This window comes from Diachasma alloeum, unplaced genomic scaffold, assembly GCF_001412515.2.
Source record: "Diachasma alloeum isolate Michigan unplaced genomic scaffold, Dall2.0 Dall_scaffold_00345, whole genome shotgun sequence".
Lineage (NCBI taxonomy): Eukaryota > Metazoa > Arthropoda > Insecta > Hymenoptera > Braconidae > Diachasma > Diachasma alloeum.
In genome coordinates, this window is record NW_021680484.1 from 208,283 (window position 1) to 215,171 (window position 6,889).

Genomic DNA, 6,889 nt, shown 5'->3' on the forward strand with positions numbered 1-6,889 from the left:
AATATACACAAAATCAGAGCCGCGAGCAAACACTGTTTCCGTTGAACATGGTAGAGAAAAACGATATGTTGAGATGCACACGCGGTTTAGAGATAACCGTTTTAGAGCAAAAAATGACGCTGCACAGAGAACGAACGTTGTGAGGGAATAATAATAATGATTCGAGAAGACGAAGGTCAGCGCTACCGGTGCGTGGTTGGAGCACCTACATGGCAGCGCGGCCGGTCAGGCAGAGCGAGTCAAGGAAGTGCTGCCACCCCTTGGACCTGTCGAGTATGAGGCTGTTGCCTCAACATACAGTGTTCCCTCCGTCTCACACAGGGCTTACTGTTGTAATTTATGTGAATAGTGTAAATAATATTTAGAACATTTAATTAGAAGTAAGGATAATTATTAAGTTACTCAATAATAATAATATTAATAAAAATAATAACAATAACAATAAAAATAAGGAAATAAAAATTGGTATTAAACATAGGGATAAGTGTGATGAGGATGTTTTTGGAAACGGAAGCTCTTTGTATCCCCTAGGGGAATCATATAAAGAATACATACATACATACTTTAGGAAGATGGACGGCTCAGAATTGCGTTTTTCCACTTCCTACACCCTATACAAGATAAATTAAATTGATTTTCTTTTGTAATTTTGTTTTTCGCGATTATCTCGTAAACTATGAGAGATAGAGCCTTAAAACAAATTCCATTCGATTCTTGAGGAAATTTGGGTTCTTTTCAAGCAGATGGACGACTCAGAATTGCGTTTTTCCACTTACTACACCCTATACAAGATGAATTACATTAATTTTTTTTGGCTATTTTGTTTTTCGCGTTTATCTCGGAAACTATGAGAACTAGAGCCTTATAACCTATTCCATTCGAGTCTTGAGGAAATTTGGATTTCCTTCAGGCAGATGGACGGCTCAGAATTGCGTTTTTCCACTTCCTATACCCTATACAAGATAAATTAAATTGATTTTCTTTTGTAATTTCGTTTTTCGCGATTATCTCGTAAACTATGAGAGATAGAGCCTTAAAACAAATTCCATTCGATTCCTGAGGTAATTTAGGTTCCTTTCAAGCAGATGGACGGCTCAGAATTGCGTTTTTCCACTTCCTACACCCTATACAAGATAAATTACATTAATTTTTTTTTGTAAGTTCGTTTTTCGCGATTATCTCGGAACTATGAGAGCTAGAGCCTCAAAACCAATTCCATTCGATTCCTGAGGAAATTTTAGCTACCTGTAGGCAGATGCAAGGCTCAGAATAGCGTTTCTCCTCTTCCTACAGCCTATAAAGTATGAATTAAATTAATTTTTTTTGGCCATTTCGTTGTTTCAATTGAAAACCAGAGTTGAAGACCAGAGTTTGTAGCAGAGATGTCAGACAAGATATGATTTTTTTTGGGCTCAAATGAAAGAGCGGCTCGAAAAATGGTGTGCTGATGCCTCTAAAGATGGTTTTGAACCAGGGGAGACTCCTAGACCCCACTGGACAATGTTGTCACAATTGCGCTTTTCAATTGAAAACAGACATCATCTTTAGAGACATTTGTCATCTTTAAAGACTTCTGCATGCCATTTTTCGAGCTGCTCTTTCATTTGAGCCCAAAAAAACATTCATATCTTGTGTGATATCTGTGCTACAAACTCAGTTCATCAACTCTGGTTTTCAGTTGAAATTGGAATTGTTAATTTACACAATAATAGGATTCCATTGACGATTTTTTCTTAACTCGCAAAAATCTTCAAACAATTTGCTAACGATTGGTGATAAAAATTTTTGTAAATAATGAAATAGGGGGGATAAAGCCTTTTTTTTCAAAGGTGATTTTTCAAAAATTTATTTTAAAAGAAGTACTAACTAGCAAATGTTTTTTATTAGCTCGCAATTTTCTTCAAAACTTCTTCAATGAGGAAAAAAATAAAAATTTGGAATATCTATACATGAGGGGCTAATTGATCAGATTGGGAACTCGGCTCATTTGCGAGTTCACGCTGGCGACATCTGTCAGATTTTATAGGTATTCTTTCTGACAGCTGATCGCCGCATTTTCGCCTGAACTAATTACGGACGTATTATCCATGTAATCGGGGTGAAAAGTGATTGAAAAAATGGTAAACAATGGTTCACAGGTTAGAAATTACGTCTCAAGTGTGCATGGTGTTTGTGAAAATCATAATTAGTGCTTTTCCAATTGTGAAATTTGTCCGCCATATTGAGCGTGCTAACATGGTCTCCAAGGGGGGGATCTAGGGTATAATGAGCTTCTTAATTAATGAGCTAAAAAAAATTCTAAGAGAATTAGAATTTAGAGAGAAAAAATTTCCGCTTCACCCAGCCGGGAATCGAACCCGGGTCTCCCAGATACGCGCCGGGCACTCTTACCGACTAAGCTACCGGGAACCACAGAAATTCACTCTCAAATTCACCTCAAACACCGCCTAACCTCCTTTAGGCATTATTGACATAATTATGCCCTTATCACATATTACACCCCTTTGAGACCTAATTTCTGACATGGCGACGCTAATGAACTTTCCTTTGCTTCCAAGGGGCTCTTTTTTTATGCATTCTATATATTATAATCAGTTTAGGCGTAAAATTCACAATAATCTAGGGAAATGTGGGGGAATCTAGGGAAAAAATAGAAAAAAATATGTGTAAGACGGGCCTTAAATTCAAGAAAAGTAAAAAAAAAATACACACACGCCCAAAACAACTCAAATTTCAAATAAAATCAATCGACGATCGACTGTGCACGCGCACTGAAAATTTTCCAACTCCGGAGAGAACAACCCATAAGGTGCTGCACTCGGCAAACTGCTGGCCGCGCACGGCACTAAACATTTAAAAAAAAACTTCAAATGCTGAAAATAATTAAAACCTACTAACTTCAAGGAAGGTTTCGCTTAAATCTCTCTTGAAACGGGAGGTGTTATGTCCAAATTATTCTTAGCCTAAAATCCCTTTTCAAAAATCTCCCCCAATTCCAAAATATCCAAAATTCAAAATAAACAACGGCGTACGAGATTTAAATTACAAAAAATATTCATAACAATTAAACAAAGGGCCAAACAATTAAGTGCAAAGGACCAAAATTGTTCCCCTGAATGAAACAAAAACTTTGAGCCCTCACACACCCCGTTTGGACCACCACAAAAACCTCCCCGCACTACCCTACACGAAATCAACAAATTATTTCCTCCAAACCAAATTATAAAAACAAAATCCTCGCACCATACAAATACGTCAAAAGTCCCACCTCACCACGACGAAACTTGTGACCCATCAACCTAAAAAGAAATTCCAAATACTGCAAAAGATATTAACAAATAACTTTAGCAGGGGTCTAACCTTTCCCTACCCTGGGAATCTAGGAGCCATGTTACAGCCTCGGTATTTGCGTGGCTGTTGCGTGGCTATTAGGATTGTTATTTTCTGGGGCTAAAAAGGGGGAAATGATATCTGAAAACACAATAAAAGTGGATAGACGAATTATTAGTTTATATTTGCACTGTTTATAACATTGTTTTCTATCAATTGATTAAAATTAATGTGTGTATATAATGATAATACAAGTCCCGTAGGGGGAATGCTGGGAGATGGCGGCAGTGTCGACATCCCAACGGAGTCGGTCAAGTCGACAGTAGTCGCAGCCAGAATTAGTGAGAACCCAACAGAGGTGGGGCGGCACGGTCGATTCTGACGGCTAGGCGAACTGCCTGTGCCGGTAACTCGGCAGTAGGGCCAGAAGAAGAATATNTGTATATAATGATAATACAAGTCCCGTAGGGGGAATGCTGGGAGATGGCGGCAGTGTCGACATCCCAACGGAGTCGGTCAAGTCGACAGTAGTCGCAGCCAGAATTAGTGAGAACCCAACAGAGGTGGGGCGGCACGGTCGATTCTGACGGCTAGGCGAACTGCCTGTGCCGGTAACTCGGCAGTAGGGCCAGAAGAAGAATATCCATGGATTTTTGAAGTGGGGGACAAGCATATGCGTGGGAATTACATAGAGTGGGGGTACCCTGGGCAGGGAAAATTTCTGCTAGAAGCCCTATAGCAATCACGCTGTCACAGGGGTAGGTTCGAAGGGGGGTTTATGCCCTCCTTGTCCTCAATGTTTACTTTATGTTTTTCCGTTGATTCATTCACCCGCTAATTAATATTAAGGGATGAGACAAGGACTTTTCAATGGAGAATTAGATTCCCCATCTATCAACCCCCGTTTCATCCCTTAATCTTTGTAACAAAAAAATTAAAACTGCGACGAAAGTCACGGCGCAATGAAAAACCTAATGGTCTCTCGGCGCAGTGACTCCCGATAACTCGCCCGGTAATTAAAAAATCGTCTCTCTCCGCCTAATTGACATTAAGGAATGAAACCAATGCTGTTCGATGGAGAATTAAATTCCCCATCCATCAACCCCCGTTTCATCCCTTAACCTCTGTAATCAAAAAATAAAAAATGCGACGAAAGTCGTGGCGCTGTGAAAAAGCTAATGGTTTCTCGGCGCAGTGACTCCCGATAATTCGCCCGCTACTTAAAAAATCATCTCTGCCCTCCTAATTAACATTAAGGAATGAAACTAACGCTGTTCGATGGAGAATTAAATTCCCCATCCATCAACCCCCGTTTCATCTCTTAATCTCTGTAATAAAAAAATAAAAACTGCGACGAAAGTCGCGGCGCTATGAAAAACTCAATGGTTTCTCGGCGCAGTGACTCCCGACAACTCGCCCGCTAATTAAAAAATCGTATCTCTGCTCCTAATTAACATTAAGGAATGAAACCAATGCTGTTCGATGGAGAATTAAATTCCCCATCCATCAACCTTTGTTGCATCCCTTAATCTCTGTAATAAAAAAATAAAAACTGCGACGAACTTTATGGCGCTTTACGATAACTCGCCCGCTAATTAAAAAATCGTGTCTCCCCTCCTAATTAATATTAAGGAATGAAACTAATGCTGTTCGATGGAGGATTAAATTCCTCATCAATTAACCCTCTTTCAGCTCTTAATCTCTGTAAAAAAAGGAAGAAATTGTCATGAAAATCACAGCGCAGTAAGAAAAATAATCGTTTTGGGGCGCACAGTGACTCCCGGTATTTAAAAATTCACCTCTCCCCTCCTAATTAACATTAAGGAATGAAACCAATGCTGTTCGATGGAGGATTAAATTCCTCATCAATTAACCCTCTTTCAGCTCTTAATCTCTGTAAAAAAAGGAAGAAATTGTCATGAAAATCACAGCGCAGTAAGAAAAATAATCGTTTTGGGGCGCACAGTGACTCCCGGTATTTAAAAATTCACCTCTCCCCTCCTAATTACGATTAAGGAATGAAAAAAGGGCACTTCGACAGAGAATTAAATTCTCCAATAATTAACGTTCTTTCATCACTTAATCTCTGTAACAAAAAAATAAAAACTTCTCCCCTCCTAATTGAAATTAAGGGATGAAAAAACCGCAGTTCGATGGAGAATTAGTGTGCGCCGCAAAAAAATTATTTTTCTTACTGGCCGCTGACTTTCATGGCAGTTTTTATTTTTTTGTTACAGAGATTAAGGGATGAAAGAGGGGTAATTGATGGAGAATTTAATTCTCCGTCGAATTGCCCTTTTTCATTTCTTAATCTCAATTAGGAGGGGAGAGGTGAATTTTTAATTACCGGGAGTCACTGTGCGCCGCGAAACTATTATTTTTCTCACTGGCCCATGACTTTCATGGCAGTTTTTATTTTTTTGTTACAGAGATTAAGGGATGAAAGAGGGTTTATTGATGGGGAATTTAATTCTCCGTCGAACTGCTGTTTTTTCATCCCTTAATCTCAATTAGGAGGGGAGAGGTAAATTTTTAATTCACGGGCGAATGGTGAAAAGTCAGTGTGCGCCACGAAAAACTTATTTTTCTTACTCCCCCCTGACTTTCATGGCAGTTTTTGTTTTTTGGTTAAAGAGACTGAGGGATGAAAGAGGGTTAATTGATGGGGAATTTAATTCTCCGTCGAATCGCCTTTCTTCTATCCCTTAATCTCAATTAGGCGGGGAGAGGTGAATTTTTCATTACCGGGAGTCACTGTGCGCCGCAAAACAATTATTTTTCTTACTGCGCTGTGATTTTAATGACAGTTTCTTCCATTTTTTACAGAGATGAAGGGCTGAAAGAGGGTTAATTGATGGGAAATGTAATTCTCTGTAAAACTGCCGTTTTTTTATCCCTTAATCTCAATTAGGAGGGGAGAGACAAATTTTTAATTCACGGGCGAGTTATCCATTAGGTTTTTCATAACGCCGCGACTTTCGTCGCAGTTTTTATTTTTTGATTACAGAGATTACCCCCTCCACGGGGTTCCCACTTCGTCGTTAGTGAGGGGGTGCGGTCGCGGGCGGTGGGGGTCTTAAGGACTACCGCCGCTCGCGGTCGCTAAGAGGAACCCACCCATTCCATGTGTGTGAGCGGCGTAAGCCATGGCCTCGGCCATACCGTGCCTAAGGATGCGTGGTACAGGGGGAGCTATGTCGCTAACGGTGCCTCTCAGAAACCTGGGCGACGTTTGAGAGTAGTCTTGGGTGTAACATACCCGAGACAAGCCAAGCCCTGGGCAATCGCGGCAATGCATCAGGTGAAAACGCTTAACCGCGATACTCGTGGGACCAAAAATGGAAACCAATCTAAAAAATCTCAGTATTGCAAAACAAACTTCGTGTGGGGCCAGCGATGGCGAACCCACGAAGTCTGACTAGGCTGACCAGTTTGGTACCGACGTGAATCGGGTCAGACTGAGTGGAGCCGAGAGAAGACGTCCTAAGAGAGCGAAGCTGCATCAAACCTCGGGGGCAATTGCAACCTTGGCGGATGCAGCAGCGAAGGTCGATGAGGG